The 27,735-nt window shown below is 37.1% G+C and overlaps 1 protein-coding gene across 10 annotated transcripts in view; it reads right to left on the reverse strand.

Moving 5' to 3' along the window:
* The window catches only part of REPTOR (repressed by TOR), a 172,013-nt gene that overhangs the window by 49,332 nt on the left and 94,946 nt on the right, over window positions 1–27,735 (reverse strand). For 5 of the 10 annotated variants that reach the window (XM_073980451.1, XM_073980412.1, XM_073980421.1 and 2 more), the window contains exon 2: window positions 27,421–27,685. The exons of 2 other annotated variants lie outside the window; for them this stretch is intronic. The gene's annotated coding sequence lies outside the window, so the exon portion shown is untranslated. The remainder of the gene's footprint in view (window positions 1–27,420; window positions 27,686–27,735) is intronic. 3 more of the 10 variants (XM_073980456.1, XM_073980404.1, XM_073980429.1) reach the window with 2 other exon arrangements.

Genomic DNA, 27,735 nt, shown 5'->3' on the forward strand with positions numbered 1-27,735 from the left:
AAATTCTTCGAAAGATCTACGGGCCGATTTGCGTTGACGCTGAATATCGACGTCGTATGAACCACGAGCTATGTCAGCTAACAAAGACATGAATATAGTTAAGCGTATCGAGATGCAACGATTGCGTTGGCTGGGTCATATCATAAGAATGGGCGATGATGAACCCGCTAAAAAGGCGTATGAATACATGCCACATGGCGGTGCACGCAGAATTGGCTGGACAAAAAATAGATGGCGCAAACAAGTGGATGAAGAGATGACAAGCCGCGGTATTCCAGAAAGCGAAGCGAAAAACAGAGAGAATTGGAGATCTTTTCTTAGTTCGGTCTATGGAACAAATGTTCTGTAATGGGCCAGCTAAGTAAGTAAGTAAGTTTTGAGACTACTGGGAACCTCAAATGTCGAGTTACAGATAGTTGGGACAAAAATTGCAGCTAAAATCCCAAAGTACCTAAAATCGGGTGGTACCATTATGGGGTGGTGGGCTATACCAAAACATGAACAAATTCTGACAATTTTTGTTGGAAAAGTTTTGTGTAGTTAAAACCCAATTAGGACATTAAACTTTTTTGTTGCCCTTCGTGTGCCACATTTATTCGTTGTGCTACTTGTTAAAACGATAAATTTATGTCAAAGACCCTGAAGGGCTTCTTTCATTAGGATCATTGGATTTCTAAATCGTGATTAGGGGGCTAATCCTAAAAGAATATGTTAACAATTTTACCCAGTGTTTATTTTATAAAAAAAAAACCCTTTTTGTTGCTGTTAATATTTTATACCCTCTGCATTATTTTAAGGATTTGGATTCGAGGCACTTTAAGGTTTTGCTTCTCTTCAACTTTTTGCCCTTTTGATAGCAATTTTTCAATCAAATTGAAATTAAGTTACTACGATTCATAATGTTGTACACGGTGCTCTTGAACCAAGTCTAAATGAAAGCAGCTTACACCTGGAAAGTTTTTGTGGATCCTCAAACTACAATGTCCAAAGATGAGAAGAATAAAAAAAATAAAAGAAATCGACGGAGCGCTTTTTAAATAAATCGCGAACAAAGTTCAATTTTTTTAGGTTTTTTTAGGTTTTCACGATTTTGCTGGGAAACCGCAAGTCTTATCGAAATTGGATTAGAGAAAACATTATAGCTGTGAATATTCTGTACAAGGTTGAGCTTTATGATATTTTCGTAGGTTTTACCGTTATTGAGATATAGAAGTTCAAATTGGGACAATGCATTGACCGTATCGCCTCCTTACAAAACAATGTCATGTACGGTGCGCCTAAACTAACTTTAAATAAAAACCGCTTATACCCGGGAAGTTTTTGCGGATTCTGAGAAGTTTTTGCGGATGTTTATAGATGAGAAAAATCCGAAAACAAGAAAAAATCGCTTGAGGCATTTTTAGATAAATCACGGCCAAAATTCACATTTTTGGTTTATTTTAGGTTTTCTCGATTTTGCTTGGAAACCGCAAGTCCTATCAAAATGGGGCTTAAGAAAATTTTGTAGCTATGAAAATTCTCTAGAGGATTGACAATTATGATTTGTTCCTATGTTTTACCATTTTTGAGATATAGAAGCTCAGATCACATTTTTTGGTTTTTTTAGGTTTTCGCGATTTTGCTTGAAAACGGTAAGTCTTATCGAAATAGGGCAAGAGAATATCTGATAGCTGTGAAAATTCTCTACAAGATGGGCTTTCGTAATTTTTTCATAAGTTTTACCATTTTTAAGATATAATTATGTCACGACACCGGATTTTTATACCCTCAGTCTTTAGACTAACAAGGTTATATACACTTTCATACGGGCAAAATGTGCCTCATCGAAATAATGGTTTTAGACCATTTGGACGAAATCCGTTTCAGACAATTTGTAGTCGATTTAGCAATGTCCGTCCATCTGTCTTTCTGGCTGGCTGCTGCGCACGATAACTCTGGAACGGAACAATCCATTTGGTCCAAAATTTGACTTTCGTAATAAATTGTCCAAATTAGTTTAAGTTCGAAGATGGCTTATATCAGTCCACTCCTATCGGTACCTCCCCCACAAATGTTCGAAAATGTTCGGAAAATTTGTTCGCCGATAACTCTTGAAGGGGATTAACCGATTTGGTCCATACTTTGCAGATCGTAAAATTTCTACCAGACTTATCGGTACCTCCACCACAAAAGTTCGAAAATTTGTTCGCCGATAACTCTTGAAGGGGATTAACCGATTTGGTCCATACTTTGCAGATCGTAAAATTTCTACCAGACTTAGATGAGGTTCTAGTATAGACTCAATCGGTCTACCCTTCGGATACCTTCCACACAATGCTTCGGAAAAGTTCAGTTTAGGACCTGCTCTTTAATCGCTTTGATTTTTATTGTAACAACTTGTAATCACTGGCCCACATACGACGGTACAAGTTTCTTCAGGGGCAAGTCCATATTTCCTTAGAAAATAGCCTGAAAGTTGAAAAAATCCCCTATGGCACCGTGTGTAGTAGTTGAAGCGCAAGATAACTCTTGAACGGAGCTGCCGATTCGGTCCAAAATTAGGACTTAGTAATATATTGTTCAAACTTAGTTTAAATTGTTAGATAAGCCATATCAGTCCACTCCTTCAGGTACCTCCCCCCAAGAGTTTAAAAATGTTCCGAAAAATTGTGCGCATTATAACTCTTGAAGGGAGAGACCGATTTGGTCCATACTTTACTCGTCCCAATATATCTACCAAATATACATATATCAGGTTCGAATATGGACTGTATTTGTCCACTCCTTCGGGTACCTATCACACAAATTGTCGGATAAGTTCACTTTAATTTTTGTTGAAGCAACTTTCATTCGCTGCCTCAATTACAACGGTAAAAGTTTTTTTCAGGGGCAAGTCCATATTTCTTGAGAAAACAGACCGAAAAGTATAAAATACCCTGGCACCATGTAGTGGCTGGAGAGCACGACAACTCTCGAACCAAAATACTGAGTTGATCCACACTTTGTATATTGTAATATTTCTTCGAATGTTAGATGAAATTCAAAGGTGGTTCTGGTAGGTCAACTCCTTCCGGTACCCGCCCAAAAAATCGAAAATATTAGCTAAAATAGTACGCGCGATATCTCATAAACAGAGCAACCCGGTTAAGGGTCTGTGGGAGGATCCCTTGAAAAATCTTACCGAGTTGTCCTGTTTACAGCGATATCATGTTTTTCGCAGGCAAGTACATGCTTCCTGATATAATGGTCCAAAACCTCTGAATTATATGGTGACCAACTGAAACGATAGGTATCGGGACCACCTCTATCGAGGGGAATGACTCCTAAAATAAGACCCACTTTCAAAATGGAATATGTCAGCTCATTCCTTTAGATACCTTCCCCGCAAACTTTTTTCTTCTATCCAAATCCATATTTTTATCGGTTCATACGCCCAACATTTTCAAAACGCGTATTTGTTTTTTGGAAAAAAAGTGTTTCAATTCACACAGGCTGAGGGGTATATCTCTGTCGGCAAAACCGACTGATATTTTTTATTTGTTTCAACTTGTTTCTGTATTATTTATATTTATTTATTTTGTATTATAAAACATTTGCATTATAATGTATTTAAATATTCCTTATCTTTTTTCTTTAGAATTTATTTTCATTTTAATTTCTCTTTTTTCCTATCATTTTTTTCTGAAATTCCAATTATTATCATTTCTAGTATTATATGGGAGGGGAGGGTATGTTCAAAGTGTTCTTTTTTTCAATTCATCTTCTTCCGATCATCATCATCATCATCATCCGCATACTTCATCACTCACAATGTGCATATTTCTGCTCCTCCATTCATAAGTGCATTTAATGTGCTGATAAGGCGAGACATTGTTTTTGTTTCCCTTTGTACCCACCCATCCAATACAACACCCAACACCAATAAAATAAAAACAGTAATAATCTTGTGTAGTATTGACGCAAATTGTCAAAGTGACGTTTAGTTGTGATAGATACTACATCAGCCAGCGGTCGGTCATTCAATAAAAAAAAATCCCAGATTGACAAAAAAGAAGACTATCAAAGAAAAATGTGACAATTGTGTGCGTTTTTAGCTTTGCTTTTTTGTTTTGTCATTTCTTTGCTTTATATTGTGAATGGCGATTTTGCACTTGTCACACTAGTTTTATTTGCCGCATTTTATTTTGTTTGATTTTTTGCTATTATTTCATTTTTGCTTGTATTGTTGTTGCCTTTTTGTTTTTGTTGTAAAACAAAAAGATGATCATCTGCGACCATTTTATTGCATCATTTTAATTTGTGGGTCAATACAAAACGCACTCAAACTATCTCAAAGCGCCCTCGGCATCTATTGCTGTGTTATCGTCGGCATTTCAAATTGTGATAAGGCAATGGGAGGAAGGGAAACAAGTTAGATTACAGGAAAATCCAAGGAAGAAAATAAACATACAGAAAAGCACTCAATCGAATTACTACCAACCTCGAATTTTAAGACAAAATTTGTTTTCACTGAAACACAAAATTTTAAAATATTTCGAAAAAATGATTCGCTCTAAAAATCGTAGTTCATAGCTACATTAGGCGATTTTCTTTGCGGCAATTGTCAGTTTGTAGGTGAGAGAGGGTGTTGAGAGGTAAAGGGTTACCAAATGCCTCACCCCTCTCTCCATCGAACTGATAATTTTCGCAAGGAAAATTGCCTAATGTAAATATGGACTTATCATCAAAAAATTTCAAACTTTACTTTTTTGCGAAATATGTCCGTCTGGCTGGCTGTTGCCCACGATAACTCTCGAACGCATCAACCCATTCGGTCCAAAATTTGGCTTTCGTAATAAATTGTCCAAATAAGTTTATGTTCGAAGATGGGTTAGATCGGTCCACAACCTTCCGGTACCTCCCCCACAAAAGTTCGAAAATGTTCGGAAAAATTGTTCGCCGATAACTCTTGAAGAGAGTAACCGATTTGGTGCATAATTTGCATATCGTGAAATTTCTGTCAGACTTAGATGAGGTTCTAGTAGAGACTCAATCGGTCTACCCTTCGGATACCTTCAACACAAAGTTTCGGAAAAGTTCAGTTTAGGACAATTGTCGTAAGGAAAATTGCCTAATGTAAATATGGACTTATCGTCAAAAAATTTGAAACTTTACTTTTTTGCGAAATATTTTAAAACTGTTTGTTTCAGTGGAACCGGCGTAGGGTTTTTTGGCACGTGAAATATGGGCTATTTCCAAAAAAAAAAATAAGAAAAACGATTTGAGCGGTGAAAATTTAAGTAGAAAATATTGAAGTTCGCAAACTTTTTTAGGATTTTGGAAATTTTCGCTGGGCTTATCTTGCTAAGTATGAACTTCCCCGCTATGTGTAGTTTTAAGGAATTTCTGGAAACTTGACTCGGGATATACGAGTGTATGAGCTACACCAAAGAAAACAATTGATAAAAGGCGATTTAAACTTTGCCAAACACTTTTTTAATTGGTGGCTGCTAGATTTTGGAAATTTTCGGAGGCCTACTTATCTCGGGAAATTTGGGCCTCCTCGCCAACAAAATATAACGTTGTTTGTAATCAGGTCCATAAGGACTAACTACTGTAAAATAAATCGCAACAATACGTGGCATGGCCTTAAACAGCATTTAATCCCAAAATATTGAACTTTTAAAGGGATGCGACCGATCGAGTCCATATTAAAACCTGTAATAGGACCACAAGGATAAACTGCTGTAAATATTTCTAAACTATTCGTTAAGTGGCCTTAACCTGCATTTAGTCCCAAAATATTGAAATTTTAAGTGGAAAATTACCTAATAGGATGGACCGGTCTTAGAAAGCATGGACTTGCCAACGGAAAGCAACACTTTTGTTGTAATTAGGACCATAAGGACTACTTTCGGTAAAAAATTAATAACTACCCTTAAAAGTCCTTAAAGTGTTCATAAGCTAACATTTAACTTTTGTGGAAAAGACTCGCATTTGTTGGTCTATAAAGACCTCCTTCTCTTCTTCTTCTTTTTTTCCGCTTAACTCCTTGAGGAGCATAGGACCTCAAGAGGTTTCTGAAACACTGTCTAAACATGAAATGCTCCCTTCCAAACACGTGGAGCTTGTCACAGTTGTGGGAGACTAATATTTCTTTCTTTTCATTTATGATACAGAGGCTATTCTATAAGACCCTTTGTTATACGCAGTATACTCTATAGGACAATTTGCTATACCAAGGATACCCTATAGAATCCATTCTTATATCAACGATGCCCTAAAGAACCCTTTATAACATTAAGGGTACCCTATAGGATCCTTTGTTATACCAAGGATGTTCTAAATCGTCCCTTATTACGCAACGGATACCTTACAGGACCCTTCGATATACCTCTAGTGGTCTAGGATACTCTATAGGACAATTTGCTATACCAAGAATACCCTATAGAATCCTTTCTTATATCAACGATGCCCTAAAGAACCCTTTATAACATTAAGGGTACCCTATAGGACCCTTTGTTATACCAAGGATGTTCTAAAGGACCCCTTATTACGCAACGGATACCTTACAGGACCCTTCGATATACCTCTAGTGGTCTAGAAAGACCTCCTTCATAGACAGGCTTCATATGATCCATAAAGACCGCCTTCAGCTGGTATATGAAAACCGCCTTTAGGTGGTCTATAAAGATTGTCATCAGGTGGTCCATAAAGACAGCCTTCATTTTGGCAGGTGGTCTATAAAGAACGCCTTTAGGTGGTCTAAAAATACCGAATTTAGGTGGTCTAAAAATACCGAATTTAGGTGGTCTATAAAGACCGTCTTCAGGTAGTCTATAAAGACCCCTTCAGATGGTCTATAAAAACCTCCCTCTAGTGGTCTAGAAAGACCACCTTCATAGACAGGTTTCAGGTGGTCTATAAACACCGCCTTAAGCTGGTATATGAAAAAAGCCTTCAGGTGGTCTATAAAGACCACCATCAGGTGATCCATAAAGACCGCCTTCATGTTGGCAGGTGGTCTATAAAGACCGTCTTCAGGTAGTCTATAAAGAGCCCCTTCAGGTGGTCTATAAAGACCCCTTCAGATGGTCTATAAAGACCGTCTTCAGGTAGTCTATAAAGAGCCCCTTCAGGTGGTCTATAAAGACCCATTCAGATGGTCTATAAAAACCTCATTCTAGTGGTCTCGAAATACCTCCTTCATAAACCGGCTTCAGGTGATCTATAAGTCGGCCTTCAGGTGGTCTATAAATACCGCCTTCAGGTGGTCTATAAAGACCGTCTTCAGGTAGTCTATAAAGACCCCATTCAGATGGTCTATAAAGACCCCTTCAGATGGTCTATAAAAACAGCTTCAGATGGTCCATAAAAACCTCCCTCTAGTGATCTATGAAGACGTCCTTCATAGACAGGCTTCAAGTGGTCTATAAAGTTGGACTTCAGGTGGTCTATAAAGACCGCCATCAGGTGGCCTATAAAGACCGCCTTCAGGTGGTCTGTAAAGACCGTCTTCAGGTTATCAGGTGGTCTATAAAGACCGTCTTCAGGTAGTCTATAAAGACCCCTTCAGATGGTCTATAAAAACCACCCTCAAGTGATCTATAAAGACCTCCTTCATAGACAGGCTTCAGGTGGTCTATAAAGACCCCTTCAGGTGGTCTATAAAGACCCCTTCAGGTGGTCTATAAAAACCTCCCTCTAGTGGTCTAGAAAAACCTCCTTCATAGACAGGCTTCAGGTGGTCTATAAAGTCGCCTTCAGGTGGTCTATAAATACCGCCTTCAGGTGGTCTATAAAGACCGCCATCAGGTGGTCTATAAAGACCGCCATCAGGTTGTCTATAAATACCGTCTTCAGGTAGTCTATAAAGACCCCTTCAGATGGTCTATAAAAACCTCCCTCAAGTGATCTATAAAGACCTCCTTCATAGACAGGCTTCAGGTGGTCTATAAAGTTGGACTTCAGGTGATCTATAAAGACCGAATTCAGATGGTCTATAAAGACCGCCTTCAGGTGGTCTATAGAGACCGCCTTCAGTTGGTCTATAAAGACCGCCTTCAGGTTGTCAGGTGGTCTATAAAGACCTTTTTGAGGTGGTCTATAAATACCCCCTTCCGTTAGATCTGTAAAGACCCCCTTCTGTTGGTATATACCGGTCAATAAATACCGCTTTCAGGTGGTCTATAAATACCGCTTCCAGGTGGCCTGTAAAGACCGCTTTCAGGTTGTCAGGTGGTCTATAAAGACCCTTTTCAGGTGGTCTATAAATACCCCCTTTCGTTAGATCTGTAAAGACCCCCTTCTGTTGGTCTATACTTACCCCCTTCAGGTGGTCTATAAAATCTCCCTTCCGATGGTCTCTAAATACCGCCTTCTGGTGGTCTATGAAGAGTCTCTTTTATGGTCTGTGAAGATCCACTTTTCTTGGTCAATAATGTCTGTCTTCCGTTTACAAAGAACCCTCTTGTAGTGATCTATAAAGACCCTCTTCTATGGTCTATAAAGACCCTCTTCTATGGTCTATAGAGAGCGCCTTGTAGTGGCCCATAAAGAACCTCTTGTTTTGGTGTAAAAAATTCTCTTCCGTTGGCCTAGCAAGACCGCCAGCTGTTGATCTATAAAGGCCCTGTTCTGGTGATCTATAGAAACTGCCTTCCGGTGGTCTACAGACACGCTTTCTTTTCTATGAAGACATCTAGGTGTATATAAAGCCCCTTCCAGTGGTCTATAAAGACCCTCTTCTTTCAGTCTATAAAAACGATTTTGTTCCTTAAAAGTTGAAATCTAAAAATGTTTTAAATAAATTTCTTTCGGAAAGTTCATTTATTTATTATTATAATTTTTTTGTTTAATTATTCATTTGCTAAATTTTATTAAATGCAAAATGCATACATACATACATATGTATGTATATGTAACTGAAAATATATAAATGTATGTAAATACACTTTTTATTGTTGTTGTATAAATATGCAACTGTCTAGACGGAAAAAGCTGCAGTAGAAAAAAAAATCCGTCATAATTTTTTAATGTCACTGTCAGCGGATTTTTTTAAGTGTTGTGTATTTTACAAGTGTGAATGTATGGAAGTGTGTACGTTCACATATTCTGTGTGACTTGTAATTGTAACAAACGCCTGCTTGACTCTCGGCCTCGGTCTGTACCATATAACAGAACAAATAAATTGGAACATTGTGTTCCAAAACAAAGACAAAGAATATTTTATTGATAATGACAATGAAATTCCATTAAAACGTTTTTTTTTTCAAACAAGCAAACAAACGTATCTTATCACATTTTGATTGGCAAAAAAACAGAGACAAATTAAAAAAAAAAAATAAAAAAAAATTAAAAAAACTTTTGATTTCCTCAAAGTGGAGGATTCAGCAATTTATTGTTGATTTTTTATATATTTTTTTCAGAGTTTCCTTCTTTGTTGGTTAAAATGTTACAACGATTTTTGTTTAATTCTTTTCTCTCTTGCCTAAGAAGCAATTTCTTTAGCACAATCACATATGTATGTATGTGTGTATAAAGTTAAGGCAATGAAAATGTCAAACAGAGAAAAAAAAACAAAACATTTTGTTTAATTTCTTTGTAAACAACATCAAGGCCTTCTTCCCCCCTCCCTCTCGTTATACTTGTTGTTTTGTTTGTAAAAATACAAAATTTTTAAACATTTCTGCCCTTGAATAAGTTCATTAAACCACTTTTCATCCAAAAGAGAAGAGAAAGATAGAGGGTGAGTGAGAGTGGGAATGTTGATGTTTCATTAAAGTTCATAGGAGTGTTGTGAAGCTGCCTAGTAAAGTTGAAGAACGGGTGGTATAAGTGATCTCAACACTAATACGTCCCATATAACTGAAAAAGAATTTTAAGATAATGTAATTTATCAGGTGATTTTTAAAGACCCCCTGCTTTTTGCACTATGAATACCCCCTTCTGGTGGTCTGGTAACCTATAAAGGCTACCTTCTGTTGGTCTATAAAAACTTCCTCTGGTCTGATGCTCTATAAAGACCCCTTTCTGGTAGTGCATTAATACCATTTCCAGTGGTCTGTAAAGGCCACCTTCTGAACACCGAGTAGTATAATTGTTGTCAACACTAATATGTCCCATATAACCATTACTAGTGGTCTGTAAAGGCCACCTTCTGAACACCGAGTAGTATAATTGATGTCAACATTATTATGCACCATATAGCCATTTCTAGTGGTCTGTAAAGGCCGCCTTCTGAACACCTAATAGTATAATTGACAGCGAAAGAATTTTAAGATAATGACATCATTAAACGTGGGGTTATTGTTTTTCATTGAACATTTTCTTTTCCGATGACCTATAAAGCTCCCCTTCTGGTGATCCTTTTGGAACATAAAGACCACTTTCTGGCGTATATAAATAACTCCTACTGGTAGTCTATTAAAACTCTCTTCTGGTAATTTATAATGACTCCTTCTAGTGATCTATAAAGATCCCTTTTGGTTGTCTATAAAAACGCCTTTCTAATAGTCTGCAAAGGCTCCCCTCTAGTAGTCCATAGACACTCAACTTTTTTCAACTTTAAGATACCCTTGTGGTCTTTGTAGAGTCCTTCTTGAGGTCGTCTACAAAGACCTCATTGAGGTCGACTGTAAATACTTCATAGAGTTCGACTATAAAGACCTCATTGAAGTGGACTATAAAGACCTGATTGAGGTCGACTACAAAGACCTCATTGTGGTCGACTCATAGTTCTTTTTGTCGGCATTACTAAAAGAATATTTTCTTTAAGACCATTTTCACTGTCTAGCACCTCCTGTATAAAGACTCAGCTCCTTTATAAAGACTCTTTCAGCTCGCCTATAAACAATCCCTTCTGGTCGTATATAAAGACTTTCTTTTGGTTGACTAAAAAGTCAACCAAAGTCTCACATAAGGTATTCTTATAGCAGGCCCTGAATTGTTGTCATAAAAGACCAAATGGTTTTCTTATTGAAGACTGCATGTCTCCTAATAGAAGAATATCTTCATATATTGCACCTGAATTTCTTCCTAGAAGCTATTCTAATTTTGTTGGAGAGAAGAAGATATATTGAATTAGTCCCTAGAAGTAATTTTACCTCTTAAAGAAATTCGAAAGGGTGTATGAACCATATGGACATCATGTCGTATGAGTTGTGTCGTCACTTATCCGTCATCAGTTGCTCAGGGTTTATTGAACTAAAAATTTAAAGTCTGGAACTGTAAAAGATCCAAAGATCTCTTTCTAGAAGACAAAAACGTTTATGTATAGCAGATCTGAAGAATCGTTAGAAAACGTAAGGTATTCTCGTAGAAGACCAAAATATCTTCATATATTGGACCAGAATTTCTTCCTATATTGGACCAGAAACTATTCTAATCTTTATGTAGAGAAGAGGGTTTATTGAATTAGGCCCTCTCTATATTTGTACCTTTTAAAGAAACTCAGAAGAGCTTCATACACCATAAGGACATCATGTCGTATGAGTTTTGTCGTCACTTATCCGTCGTCAGTTATGCGGAATTTATTGAAGTAAAAGATTAAAGTGTGGAACTGTATAAGATCCGAAGATCTTTTTGTAGAAAACAAAAACGATTATGTATATCAGATCTGAAGGATGTTCTTGTTCCTATAGAAGCCCTTCCCATGAAAGAATCGTGAAATGACGTAAGGTAAATTCGTATAAGACCAAAATATCTTCATATATTGGACCAGAATTTCTTCCTATATTGGACCAGAAGCTATGGTAATCTTTATGGAGAGAAGAAGCTTTATTGAATTAGGCCCTCGGTTGTCATTTACTCAGAGTTTATTGAACTAAAAATTTAAAGTCTGTAGATGTATGAATCCGGAGATTCTTGTTGTAAAAGACATAAACGTTATTGTATATCAGTTCTAAAGCTTATTGTTTCTATAGAAGCCCTTCTCATTAAAGAATCGTAGAATAACGTAATATCTTCTCATAGAAGACCACTAGGTCTTGTTATCGAAGTAGACAAGCGTTTCCCATAGATTACAAGCTTTCCATGACGTATAAGTATTGACGTTATTTATTCGTTACCGGTTACGATGTTTACTCTACATGTTATGTAAGAAGAAGACAAGATCTTAGCTTAAAAACCTACAAGGCATTGTCATAAGAGACCGAAAGGTATTCTTAGAGAATACGAAATGGTTCCTTGTGGAAGAACAAAAATGACAAATCAGAAGAACTTTTTATGAGTGATGACAACACTAATACGCCCCATATTGCAGGAAATGTAATGTAAGATAATGACATTTACCAGTGAAGATGATGTAATTGTTTTTGGGCTATAAATACTCCCGTTTTTAGCTAATGAAGACCCCCTTCTGGTGGCCTACAAATACCGTTTCGGGTGGCCTGTAAATAAATCCATCTGGTGGTTTATAACAACACCCTTCTGGTGGCCATAGAGACAACCTTCTGCTGGCCTATAAAGCTCGCTTCTGGTCACCATTTTACACACCTTTCTGGTCGACTATAAAAGCTTGCTTCAGATCGTCTGGAAGTTTATCAGTAAAAACTTCATGGAAGGGTGAAAAAATGTGGTTAAAACCATTAGTTTCGATCTGTGGCCAATGAATAATGGCGGAACTGCTTCACTTTATTCAAAAGCTAACAAAAATAGAAGAAAAAAAAAAACAAATAAATGTAAATAAAAAACATTTGGCAAATGGAACAAAAGACTGGGTGGCTGATGTTCCCTTTTGATTTTGTCTTGGCGCCAGCTTGGTTTTGCCAAAGTATATTTTTTATTTTATTGATTTATTTTTGTTTTTTTTTTTCTTTTTTGCCAAATATTTAATTTGTTGTTATAGTCCACAGTGGACCATTAGTGAATAATCTCTTATTGATTTAATTGTTTACATGTTTTTTTTTTTTTTTGTGAATATTTATTTTGCATTGTTTCAAATCCCCGTGGGTCATTAGATGAAGAATAACCCCCAAAAGCAAAGAAAAATATCTGTCACCCAGCATCCTCTTTGCTCTGGTTTGTTTTTCTCTCTGTTAAATAAATGAAACCGCCTTCAAGGCCAATACCAGCCATTGACCGACTACTGTCCGACTAATTCATTCAAACCAAAACAGAATTTAATTCAAATTGATTTTCAATTAAAATTAATTGAAATTCGTACGAATTTGTGTTTATTTGAAACAACAACAAATGCACACATTAACAACAGCTTTCTTGTTCTGATTTATTTAATTTTGCAAAAAAAAACGGAAAAAAATTGATAGAAAAGTGAAAATCAAATGTCTGATGAAAAAAAATTGAAATTGAATATATCTTTGACGGATTGATTTTGTATTTCTTTCTCGGCAATTTATTTGCCAATTATTATAGCGGTGAAATTGGGTACAGGGGATACTAATGATTGATTTCTATTAAATAGGTTCTGTGGGTAGTATAAGTGATATTGATGAAATATTAAGTAGACCACAAGGGTAATTTAAAAAGAAATACACTTTAAATAAGAAAAAGTTTTGAGAGAATTTCGTTGGCAACGGCATAATTCATACGCCATGGGATCCTCATCTTCTACCAAAATACATTTCTCAATATTAATTAAAAGATCTTGAGGTATTGTTATAAAAAGGTTTTATCAACTTCTATAAGATCCGTCTTATCTTTCCTCCATAAAGCTATCTGCTAATAAAATATTAAATATGCTGACTGGAACATTGAGCTAAGAAATACATTTTAAATTAAAATACATTTTATCATACGCCATTGGATACTCAACTAGTTTTCATATTCTACAATAAGGCTTTCGAAATTTCCATTAAAATATCTTGAGGTATTTTATAAGAAGGCGTTCTGAACTTCTGTAACATCATTCTCATTCTTCTCTCTTTTCTATTAGATCTCCTGCCCTTCTATGAGAAGATCCTGATATCTTCTATAATAAGTGCTGGGTTTTATAAGACCAGCGCTTAGGCCTACGCCTAGAGAGAAAATATTCTGCTGTTCTACAATAAGACTTTCTGATATTCTATGAACATAACTTCTCATGTTCTATCAACAGTCCTTATGATCTTCTATAAGAAGGCCATCTGGACATCTTACAATAGAAATTTTAGTTTCAGAAGAACCTTTAATAGAAAACCAGTTCTTCTCACAGAAGATCTTCTAATAGAATTGAAAACGAATAAGTAACGATATAATGCATATGCCATGGAGTCCTTAAACTCTAGAGACAACTTTTTGGGCTTCTTTAACAAGACGAAAACATAGATAAAGGCTTCATGGAGAATTCGATGAGAATTCCTCCTTTTTTATAGTTGTCTTCCATAAGAAGTTTTTTGTTTAGATTTACTATAAGGTATCATTTTATAAATGTTGATCTTCCATAAGGAAATATTTTGTTCCTATCACGCAGTGTCGCCAGGCGTCGTTTGACATTTTTATTGGCAAGTTTGACAGTTTTTAGCCTAAGCGTACTCAGGACAGTTTCACATACGACCATGTGTTGTGTTGTTTCATAGTGACTTGAAAAAATCACTTTGCATAAAAAAGTGAATTAACTGGTGAACATTTTCGTCCGATAATTTTTCACAACTTTCGATGTGGATAATCACGGCAAGAGTGGATCGATCAAATTAAATCTTTGTATGTCGATAAAGGTCCATCCTCTAGCTCTATGAGAAACTGGTTTAATGAATTCAATCGTGGCCGACACTCGCCAAAAGAAGAAGTTCGTGAGGGTCGTCCAAAAATGGTCTTTGTGCCAGACAAAATTAAGCCGTGCGTGAACGGGTAATGCAAGATCACCATGTTATGTACCGTGAGATAGAGGCATCCTTGGGCATTTATTCCACCAACTAACATTTGATATTGCATGAACGCTTGGCGCCAAAAATTGGGGTTTTCTCGTCAGATCCCGTGTTGGTCGGTGCAAGAAATTTCGAAAAAAAAAAATACGCGGTGCTTCAAAAGACATTTATAAGGTGGATTCAGGTGACGAATCATCAAACTATGCGTATGAGCCCGAAAAATCGCAGCAATTGCCAGTAGATGCTTCTATGGGAAGTCTATTCAATCTATGAGTAGATCTCTATAATAAAGACCTTCTGAAGATTTTCTATAGGAAAAGCTTATGGTGAGAATAACATTCTGGGCGTCCATGTCAAGTTTTTCGATAGACTTTCTGACCTCCTTTCAGGAGACTTTCTGGTAGAAGGTTTTCTAATTTCCAAAAAAAAAAAAAAAAAAACAATTTTGCTTTCTATGAAAATAATTTCTCTTCCGCTATAAGGAGACTATATATAAAACAACCTTTTGGTTGAGGAATTTTCGGTTTTTTTTATGAAAAGTTCTTTTGAGCTTCTTGAGAATATATAATAGTTCGCTATGTTGTCAATGAAGTTTATGAATGAGGTCTATGAATAGACCTTTCAGTCTTCTATCCCTAAACATTCTGGCCACCTATTCAAATATCTTCTGAGTAGACCTTCTGATGGTTTTCTGTCTGTAAGACGGCCTTCTGAGGTCTTTGTAGTCGAAATCAATGAGGTATTTATATACGATTTCAAAGAGTGGACTACCAGAGGGGAGCCTTTACAGACTATTAAAAAGACGTCTCTATAGACTACCAGAAGAGCTCAAAAGAAGTCATTACTGACGGGACACAGAAGCACATTTAAACGGGAGTTAAATCGTGAATAGGTCTCCACATAAATTGTTCACTTTTGAAACAAACAAATACACAATCACAGATATCTGGCATTATCTTATAATTCTTCTCCTGCAATATCGGGCGTATTAGTGTTGACATCAATTATAATACCCGATGTTTAACTTTACTTGGCAGCTTCACAACACTCTTGTGAACTTTAATGAAACATTATTTGAGAAGATCTTCTGGTGTTCTATGAGAATACCTTTTAGCCTTCTACGAGAAGTCTTCTGGACTTCTATGAGAAGATCTTCGGGTCCTCTATGAAAACACCTTCTTGTTTTCCAAAAGGGGGTATTTATAGACAACCAGAAGCGATTTTTTATAGATCTTTTGGTTGAGGAATTTTCGGGTTTTTTATGAAAAGTTCTTTAGAGTTTCTTGAGAATATATAATAGTTACCTATGTAGTCAATGAAGTCTATGAATGAGGTCTATGAGTAGACCTGACGGTCTTTTATCCATAAACTTTCTGGCCACCTATTCAAATATCTTCTAAGTAGACCTTCTGATGATTATCTGTCCATAGGACGACCTTCTGGTTAAGGAATTTTCTGGTTTTCTAAAGAAAGTTCTTTTGGGTTTCTTGAGAATACATAATAGTTTTCTATGTAGTCAATTGAGTCTTCTTTGAATAGACAATCGTTGTTCTAAGCGCAAACTTTCTGGTCACCAATTCAAATATCTTCTGAGTAGACATTCTGAGTTTCTATGACCGAAACTTTAATATAAAAAAAGGCTCTTATTTTTTTTTTTCTTTTTTTAGAAAACCCTTTTGCGTGGAATGATTGATAAAATGTAGATTTTAAATTAAAATGACTTACACCCCGACCCTAACCTTGAATTAATATGTAAAAACTGTCCACATAACACAAAAGAAGAAGTCAACGAACCCCACACATTTTTTAACTCAAAACTGCAAACTTTACAAAAGTGATAAAAAGAAGAACCAAAGCCACTGCTTGCTTTATGAATTAACTCTTTAAGACCGCTCAGATTATTTGCTTTTTTCTTCGTTTACTTGACACTGTAGCCCAATAAATATGTCCACATATAAATATTTATTTCATGATAATTGATAATACTGTAAGCAAAGTAAAGCAGAGATCAGAAAGGGAGGGAAAGAAAATGTATGACTTTGCAGTTATGGGTGATGTGGTGTAGAATTTACCCCCTTTAAGTCACGTGTTCCGCCAAAGATTTAGCAGTTGTGTTATCAACAAAAAGAGGAAAAAAAGAAAAACGCTAGGCAGCAAAGCAAATAGTCTTGAATGAAGAGCTCACAAACGCATTACAATTGCCAGAGATTGTAATTTAAACTTAAAGAATAAAAAAAAGCTTTGTTTGTTTATGGCGATCAGCTATCAGGCGGGACTCTGTAATATGGTGGTGGTGTGACTGATGTGATAATGAGATTCTGGGGAACAAAGGGAATATAGGGAACAAAAGTTATTTGTAGTGGGAATAATGTTTCAATATCACATTATTCCCACTAAAAATAACTTTTGTTCCCTATATTCCCTTTATTCAAATGTTTTTAGATCGTTGAACATTTTTTTATAAAATACATGTTAGGACAGTTTGGGTCCGCCTAGGTTTAATTAGGAATCTGGGTAGAATGAGTAACGACATTAAGTATTCGTGTTGTGGTATGGACAGCCAGGACATATAAATCCTCAACGTTGCTATTCAAACGTTGGTATATATCTCAGATATAACAATTCCTGTAGCAGAAGATAATCCATCTTTAAAGGTATGATCTACTTGAAAACCCGGGTCGTATGAGTGTCGACGTAATGTATACGATTATTTTATTTAGGGTCCCTTGGGCGTATGGGTATTGTCGTTACTCATACTTTGAATTCTCCAAAACACAACAATATCAAATTCTAAACTTCAGACTCGTGAAATAATTTCCCCATTACTGTTAAATATGGGTGACGTAGGGGATGGATGATACCAAGCAACGGTCCTGACCGGTTTTAACATGGCAAAGCCCAGGATTTATCTTGGTCCCTCTTTCATCTCAAGTGGACACTGACCTCCCCGTGGTGTCACCTGGGGAACTGCCTTTAACACCCGTTAAAGGTAGTGAGCTAACATGTGCCGCGCGTTCTCCCATAAGAACGTTAAAAACTTGGGTTTGGGCGTCGGGCTAGTAACTCTCCCCTAGAAAAAACAGCATACTATGATACTACCTAAAGGTGACGCACTGTATTATAGCTGCCATGACGTAAACCATGAGTTTGGTTGTGGATTTGTAGTTAGTCGGAGACTAAAACATCTGGTATCCAGCTTCACTCCAGTGAATGAAAGACTTGCTGCAATTCGAATAAAAGCTAAATTCTTCAACATCAGCTTTATTTGCGCTCATGCTCCCACTGAAGAAAAGGACGAACAGGCCAAAGATATATTTTACGAGCGCTTAGAAGAAACATATGACCGTTGCCCTTGACATTAAAATCATTCTAGGCGATTTTAATGCCAAAATTGGAAAGGAGAATATCTTTGGCCGAACAGTCGGGAAATTCAGTCTCCACAGTGAAACATCTGACAATGGTATGAGGCTGATAGACTTTGCAGCTGCAAAAAACATGGTAGTTAGCAGTACCAGATATAATCATCTCGATATTCATAAGGGCACCTGGCTGTCTCCAGATCAGAAAACAAGAAATCAAATTGATCATGTTGTGATAGATGGAAGACATTCATCGAGCGTGTTAGATGTACGATCGTTCCGAGGCGCAAACATTGATTCGGACCACTACCTTGTTGCAGCAAAGGTACGTACTCGTCTAAACGTTGCAAATAAAGCACAAACAGACACAACACGAAAGTTAGACATCGGTAAGCTGCAATCACAACAGATAGCCACAGCATATTCCACTCAACTAGCCCAATTGCTTAATCAAAGCACTACTCATCCCGATAACATATCAGCGCAATGGCAAAGCATTGCCCACTTCATGCAAACAGCCGCAAAATCCATACTTGGATACCAGAGGCCTCCACCAAGGAATCCATGGTATGATCAGGAGTGTCGTGCTGCCACCGAAGAGAAAAATGCGGCATATAGGGCTACTTTACAATCCGTAGCAACGCGTAGCGCACGAGAGAGATACAGGGAGAAAAGGAGAGAGGAGAAACGTCTTTTCCGCAGGAAAAAGAGAAAGATGGAAAAGCGGGAGTGTGAAAAACTCGAGATGTACAGGAGCCAGAATGAAGTCCGAAAATTCTACCAAAGAGTCAAGCATCAAACTGATGGCTTTGGTACAGGCACATCCTCCTGTAAAGACCAGCAAGGTAATTTGGTAACTGATACAGATAGTGTACTCAGGATATGGAAAGAACATTTTTCAAAACTGTTGGTATCCAATAGCAGTCCCACAGTCCCAATCCCAGAAGATGGTATTGAATGTATACCGCCCAGCAAAGATGAGGTAAAGACAGCAAATAAATCGGCTGAAGAATAATAAGGCAGCAGGAGCCGATGGCTTACCAGCCGAGCTGTTCAAAACCGGAGGCGACACGCTGATAAGGTATATTCATCAGCTAGTTAGCACCATCTCGCAGGAAGAACGAGTACCGGACGATTGGAACCTGAGTATCCTGTGCCCCGTCCACAAGAAGGGCGATAAGACTGTATGCTCTAACTATAGGGGCATAAGTCTACTCCCTATTGCCTACAAGATCGTGTCAGGGATATTGTGCCAACGACTAAAGCCAATGGTCAACGAGATAATTGGACCATACCAATGCGGCTTTAGACCTGGAAAGTCCACCATTGACCAGATATTTACCCTGCGGCAAATCCTGGCGAAGACCCAAGAGATGCAGATCGACACCTACCACCTTTTTGTCGATTATAAAGCAGCCTTTGACAGCCCGCTGCGTTCAAAGGTATTCCAAGCAATGTCTGAATTTGGTATCCCCGCAAAGCTCATCCGGCTTTGCAAAACGACTTTAACTGACACGATATCCTCAGTTAAAATAGGAAAGAACCTCTCCGAAGAGTTTGGTACCAAAAGAGGTTTCAGACAAGGAGACAGCCTTTCGTGTGATCTCTTTAACATCCTGCTGGAAAAGGTTATACGAGAGGCAAACGTCAAAAGAAGTGGCACAATCTACACCAATAGTCACATGTTACTTGCTTATGCTGATGATATAGACATCATAGGCCGATCAATAAAATAAGTAACTGATACCTTTATGAAGGTCGAAGGAGAATCTGCTAAAGTGGGTCTGGCAGTAAACGGTGAAAAGACCAAGTTGATGGTGTCGACGCGCAATGCGTCCATTGAGCTCGGACCGACTGTGGAAGTTGGTTCCTATAATATTGAGGTAGTAAAAGACTTCGTCTACCTCTGCACCTCCGTAAACACAACAAACGACATCAGTTGTGAAATAAAAAGAAGAATTGTATTGGCCAACAGATGCTACTTTGGTTTAAGTAAGCAGTTTAAAAACAAAGCCACATCTCGTCAAACAAAAATAACGCTCTACAAAACACTGATACTACCCGTGCTGATGTATGGCTCCGAAGCCTGGGTACTTGCGCAAGCAGACATGGCAGTGCTTGGTGTGTTTGAGAGAAAAATTCTTCGAAAGATCTACGGACCAATCTGCGTTGACGGTGAATATCGACGTTGCGTTGGCTAGGCCATATCATAAGAATGAGCGATGATGACCCCGCTAAAAAGGTGTATAAACACGTACCGCTTGGCGGTGCACGCAGAATTGGCAGGCCAAGGAATAGATGGCGCAAACAAGTGGATGATGAGATGAAAAGGCGCGGTATTCCAGAAAGCGAAGCAACAAATAGAGAGAATTGGAGATCTTTTCTTAGTTCGGCCTATAGAACAAATGTTCTGTAATGGGCCAGCTAAGTAAGTAAGTACTGTTAAATATATTTGAATTTACTTCATGTTAGACTTTTAAAAGTCATGTTGTTTTTTTTTTTTTCTTTTTTGTTTACATCAATCTTTTGCCATTAAGAAAGATATTATGGGATAATAGAAAAACAAAAAACGCACACACAAACACAACCTATAATTATTTATTAAGTAATAATTGTTTATGGCTTATCTGAAGGAGTGTGTGGTGGCTGGCTTCGTTTTGTGTATTCGCGTAAATATTTATTTTCTAAAAATAGTTATTCTACCTCTACTTTGAAAGCGTGTAGATTGTTTGTTTTGGTTTTTTCGAGTATTTTTTGTTTTGATATGAGTGTTTGTTATTAAACAAATGTTTCCATTCTCAGAATAGCAAATGAAAAAACAAACTCAACGTCATCGTTATTATTTATTGTTAGTGAGTTTTTTTTTTTTTTTTTTTGGGAGTAGATGACTTCCAGATCATTTATGAGAAGAAGGCCATCTGGGTTTCTATTGTGGAAGATATAATAAAGTTGATCTATAATAAATATATTTTCTTATAGCAAACCATTCTGAATAATTAACAAATGGATATATAACGCCAGAACTCACGGAACATGGGTTAGTGTAGAAATATACCTGATTACCATGAAAAAATTCAAGGAAGCCGGAACTAAACTGGGGCGAGATCAATCGAATTTAAAAATGTGGCCCGTTTTATGCTGAATTTAAATATTTTTTAATTCACCCTCTCAAAAATAAATAATTTCATATTTAACAAAATATTTTCCTTATAACTGAAAATCTTATGACAATCTCTATGACATATACCACAGTATAGAATATATACCAGACTACTTACTTACTTAGTTGGCCCATTACAGAACATTTGTTCCATAGACCGAACTAAGAAAAGATCTCCATTCCTCTCTGTTTTTCGCTTGACTTTTTGGAATACCGCGCCTTTTCATTTCTTCATCCACTTGTATGCTCCATCGAAGCTTAGGCCTGCCGATTCTGCGTGCACCGCCATGTGGCATGTATTCATACGCCTTTTTAGCGGGTTCATCATCGCTCATTCTCATGATATGGCCTAGCCAACGCAATCGTTGCATCTCGATACGTTTAACTATATTCATGTCTTTGTATAGCTTAAACGCAAATCGGCCCGTAGATCTTTCGAAGAATTTTCCTCTCAAACACACCAAGCACTGCCTTATCTGCTTGCGCAAGTACCCATGCTTCGGAGCCATACATTAGCACGGGTAGTATCAGCGTTTTGTATAGTTTTATTTTTGTTTGACGAGATGTGGCTTTGTTTTTAAATTGCTTACTTAGACCATAGTAGCATCTGTTGGCCAATACAATTCTTCTTCTTCTTATTTCACAACTGATGTTGTTTGTTGTGTTTATGGCAGTGCCGAGGTAGACGAAGTCTTTAACTACCTCAAAATTGTAGGTACCAACTTCCACAGTTGGCCCGAGCTCTATGGACGCTTTGCGCGTCGACACCATCAATTTGGTCTTTTCGCCGTTTACCGCCAGACCCACTTTCGCAGATTCTGCTTCGACCTTCCTAAAGGTATCAGTTACTTCCTTTACTGATCGTCCCATGATGTCTATGTCATCAGCATAGGCAAGTAGCATGTGGCTATTGATGTAAATTGTGCCATTTCTTTTGACATTTGCATCTCGTATTACCTTTTCCAGCAAAATGTTGAATAGGTCACACGAAAGGCTGTCTCCTTGTCTGAAACCTCTTTTGGTACAAAATTCTTCGGAGAGGTTCTTTCCAATTTTAACTGAGGACCTAGTATCGGTTAAAGTCATTTTACAAAGCCGGATGAGCTTTGCGGGGATACCAAATTCAGACATTGCGTGGAATACCTTTGATCGGAGGGGACTGTCGAATGCTGCTTTATAATCGACAAAAAGGTGAAATATGTCGATCTGCATCTCTTGGGTCTTCTCTAGGATTTGCCGCAGGGTAAATATCTGGTCAATGGTGGACTTGCCAGGTCTAAAGCCACATTGGTAAGGTCCAATTATTTGGTTGACCATTGGCTTTAGTCGTTCGCACAATATCCCTGACAATAGGGAGAAGACTTATGCCCCTATAGTTGGAGCATACAGTCTTATCTCCTTTCTTGTGGACGGGACATAGGATGCTCAGGTTCCAATCGTCGGGTATGCGTTCTTCCTGCCAGATGGTGCTAACTAGCTGATGCATACATCTTATCAGCGCGTCGCCTCCGATTTTAAACAACTCGGCTGGTAAGCCATCGGCTCCTGCTGCTTTATTATTCTTCAGCCGGTTGATTGCTGTTTTTACCTCATCTTGGCCGGGCGGTATACATTCTATACCATCTTCTGGGATTGGATCTGTGGTATCATCGTCTTCGCTACTATTGGATACCAGCAGATTGGAGAAATGTTCCTTCCATATCCTGAGCACGCTATCTGTATCTGTTACCAGATTACCTTGCTGGTCTCTACCGGAGTATGTGCCTGTACCAAAGCCATCTGTTTGATGTTTCACTCTTTGGTAGAATTTTCGGACTTCATTCTGGCTCCTGTACATCTCGATTTTTTCACACTCCCGCTTTTCCATTTTTCTCTTTTTCTTGCGGAAAAGACGTTTCTCTTCTCTCCTTTTCTCCCGATATCTCTCTCGTGCGCTACGCGTTGCTACTGATTGTAAAATAGCTCTATATGCCGCATTTTTCTCTTCGGTAGCAGCACGACACTCCTGGTCATACCATGAATTCCTTTGTGGAGGTCTCTGGAATCCAAGTATGGATTTTGCGGCTGTTTGCATGGAGTGGGCAATATGTTGCCATTGTGTTGTTATGTTATCGGGACAAGGAGTGCTCGCGTTAAGCAATTGGGCTAGTTGAGTGGAATATGCTGTGGCTATCTGTTGTGTTTGCAGCCTATCGATGTCCAACTTCCGCGTTGTGTCTGTTCGTGCTTTATTTGCAACGTTTAGACGGGTACGTACCTTTGCTGCAACAAGGTAGTGGTCTGAATCAATGTTTGCGCCTCGGAACGATCGTACATCCAACACGCTGGATGAATGTCTTCCATCTATTACAACATGATCAATTTGATTGCTTGTTCTTTGATCTGGAGACAGCCAGGTGCCTAGAATGATTTTAATGTCATGGGCAGGGCAACGGTCGTATGTTTCTTCTAAGCGCTCGTAAAATATATCTTTGGTCTGTTCGTCCTTTTCTTCAGTGGGAGCATGAGCGCAAATAAAGCTGATGTTGAAGAATTTAGCTTTTATTCGAATTGCAGCAAGTCTTTCATTCACTGGGGTGAAGCTGGATACCAGATGTTTTAGTTTCCGACTAACTACGAATCCGCAACCAAACTCATGCTTTACGTGATGACAGCTATAATACAGTGCGTCACCTTTAGGTGTTGTTGTGACGCCTTTCCCAATCCATCGTATTTCCTGCATGGCAGTAATATCGGCCTTGTACTTTTCAAGTACGTCTGCCAATGCGAAGACTACTATCAGAAAAAGGCTTAACAAAGACACCTCCTAGAGTTCTGGTGGAAATGCCCTTTGATTTCTAAAGGCTATTTGCAAGCTATGGTTTGCCTTTTCATTAACTAAATCTACCATATTAACCTTTTTAATAACATAACGTATTAGTTATGATGTTACTTATCCGCTCATAAGCCTATATGAGCACCTTAAATGCTCATACTACCAGTATTCCAGAATAATAATGAAAGAAGGCGTATACACAATGTCAACACTCATACGACCCTGATTTTAATTAGGAATTCTAAATCGTAAAGGAAAACTGCAAGGGAATACTTTAGGATGATTTTTTCATAATTTACAAATTTGCTAATGACTGTAACTTTGAAAGAAGATCTTCTGGACCTTATGTGACAAGAACATATTCCAGATTCCTTACAGAAGAAGGCTTAGGAAAGGGACCACTTTGTTTTCTATTGAAAAAATAGCTTTCTCTTATGAGAATCAAGGAAAACTGAACTGAACTTGAAATGTGCAGAAATCAAAACCTTTAGAATCATTTTCCATTCCGTAAATCAATTATATTACGGTTAGGCTACCATAGTGTATGGATTATGGTGTTTCTTATCCACCATTATAGACGTATAAATACTTTCAAAACCCATACGGTTTGAGCTCCTCTACATTCATGAATGAAGGCGTATACGTGACATCAACACTTATACAACACTGATTTCTAACAGGAAAAATTTTTTAATAGCAATGGATGGATGTTTCCAGTCAACTAAATTCAAAACTCTTATTATTTGAGTTCCCAATATAAGTTAATATTCCCAGGAAATGGTAGGGACGAATATTTTTTAATATGTTTGTTTGTTCATATCTCTTTTTATCAGCAGAAGGTTGAGGAAAGGGACCCATTTGCTTCCTATTAAATATATTTTGAGGAATATGCACTCTTGGTTCCAGTCTACATCATGGTTCTCTATCCATAAATAAGAATGTTCTATATGAAGAAAATTTTGTCTTCAATACAGAAGAACACATTCTGACATTCTAAAGAGAGGCCATTCTGGTCAACTATAAGAACACATTTGGGTTTCATCTAGAAAAACGTCATCTGGATTTCTACACGAAAAGCTTCTTGCCTTCTATTAGAAAACCTTTTGACCTTCTATTAGACGTTCTTCTGCAAGAAGACCTTCTGATCTTCTGTAGTAAGACCTTATGGCTTTTTAAAATAAAACCTTCTCACCTTCTAAAGCAAGAAGACTTTCTGACCTTCTATATGACCGTTTGGCCTTTTTACTGCTTGTGACCAACCATAAGAAGTCTTTCTGACCCTTTTTAAAAATACTTTCTAGTGTTTTATAAGACATACCAGTGTCTTAATACCTAATCTTCTATAAGATTAACTAATATTATTTTATATATTTGGAGATCTTGTGACCTTCTATAAGGAGACTTTGTGACCGTCTTTTAGAAAACTGCGTGGGCTTCTAAAAGAATACCTTCTAGTGTTCTATATGAAGTCCGACCTTCTATTTAAGGTCTGTGTGAGCTTCTATAAGGGAACCTTTTGGCCTTTTATTAGAAGATATATTGGCATTCTATAAGAAGTCTTTTTGACCTTCAATGAGAAGACTTTTGACCATCTATAAGACTACCTATTGGTCCCCTTTAAGAAGGCCTTTTGCCCTTCTACAAGAAGATTTCTTGCCCTTCTATAAGATGGCATTCAACAAAATGGTATTCAGACCTTCTGTAATAAGACCTTCTGACTTTTTAAGACGAGACCTGTTGGTATTCTATGTGAAGACATATTGGTGTATAGGCGAATACATATTAGCTTCTATAATAAGGCATATTGGCCTTTTAGCTTTATGGCCTTCTAATGGAAGACCTTTTTGGTGTACAATAAAAATATGTACCTTCCTTTATAAGACAGTCTTGTTGCCTTCTATAAGAAGGCCTGTTGTGCTTCTATAAGGAGGCCTTGTGTCTTTCTATTCTAAGATCGTGTAGACTTATATAAGAAGACAATGTGGCCGCTTCTAGAAGAAAACTATCTGGCATTGTAAAGAAGGGCCTTCGGTCTTTTGTTGGTAGACCTTCTGGCCTTTTATATGAAACCCTTATGACTCCCAAAGGAAACCCTTCTAGGCGTCTTTAATAGCATTTCTTTTCAATGAACTCCTGTGTATAGAAAACTCTTATGAGGTCTTCCATACATAAAATATTAATCAAAGGATGCCTTAAGGAGGTCTACATCGAAACAAAATCTTTCAAGAGGTCTTCTACCGAAAAAAAATTTAAGAGGTTTTACTTCGAAAGAAGTTCTTTAGGAAGTCTTGGCCCATATAATAACATTACGAGGTCTGCTATCCCCAAATGAAGCATTTAAGAAGTGATCTTTTCATAGAAGACCTTCAAGTGTTGTTCTATCCTAGAAACATGTTTTGAGAGGATTCTTTGCGTAGAAATCTTATGAGATCTAACATCCACAAAATATTAAAAAAAAATTCTACTATTCAAAGCATGCCTTTCAGAGGTCTACTTCGCAGATCAACAACAAAAAGACGTTTAAAAGTTCTATTTCCAAAGAAGTCCTTTACGAAGTCTTCATCTGTAAAATAACTTTAGGTCGTCTGCCATCCAAATAAGGACTTTATTAGGTCTTCCTTCTATAGAAGCCATTTTAAAGATTTTCTAACCAAAAAAATCTTTGGAGAGGTATTCTTCTCTTATTAGGTCTAAAGGACATTTTCAGGCTACTGTTATTTCGAAAGAAAACCAAATGGCAGACTTTTAAGATTTATTATATCCATTGGAGTCCAATAAGAGTAATTTCATCCAATGAAGAAGAATTCAATCTATAGATCTTGATGGAATCTTCCTTCCAGCCCTCCTATCTATCCGAGGAATATCTTCTGAGAGGGCTTCCTTTTGTAGAAGCCTCTTTGACGACTGCTATCCAAAGAATACTTGAAGAAGTATTTTCCATAGAATACATTAGAAATCTTTCCAAAAGAGACATTTTAAAGCTCTCCTAATCAAAAAAGCCATCTAGAGGTGTTTCTATCCAACACAGACCTTAAATCCGTTTATAATATCCTCCATCTGATGAAGATATATTCAGGATATTGAAGGTCAATCAAGAAATCTTCTATCTTTAATCAAGAATCAAACAAAACATCTTCTACCTTTAAGATCCTTCTATCAATGAAATACCATAAGGAAATTTACCATGATGCGACCTTATATCATTATAATTATTCATATTTAACAGTTTTTTTTTTTTTTATTTAAAGAATTGAATTTTCGTCATGTTGATTGTAATTTGTATTATATTGTAAAATAATGTTAAAAATAATTCATATAACTAACCTTTTAGTGTAGAAATAAATTGGAGGGAAAATATTTCAAAAACTGGAAAAATCGGTTGTAGAATTACTCAAGGGCTGCGATTTTATAGTTGTTTTATTTTTGATTTATTTGATGGGAATAATTCGTTAACAAATAGTTTAAATGTTGTAATTTATTAATTATTTAATATTTTGCACACTTTTTTCAGCTAAAATTTCACATTTCCACAATTTTAATTTTTTCTTTAAATAATTTGTTTTTTAGTTATTGGATTTTGTAACACTATCTAAAAAACAAAAACATATTTAAGTTATTAACAATCGGTTGTAGAATTAC

This window comes from Musca autumnalis, unplaced genomic scaffold (assembly GCF_047663935.1).
Source record: "Musca autumnalis isolate F117 unplaced genomic scaffold, ASM4766393v1 scaffold_1, whole genome shotgun sequence".
Taxonomy (NCBI): Eukaryota; Metazoa; Arthropoda; class Insecta; order Diptera; family Muscidae; genus Musca; species Musca autumnalis.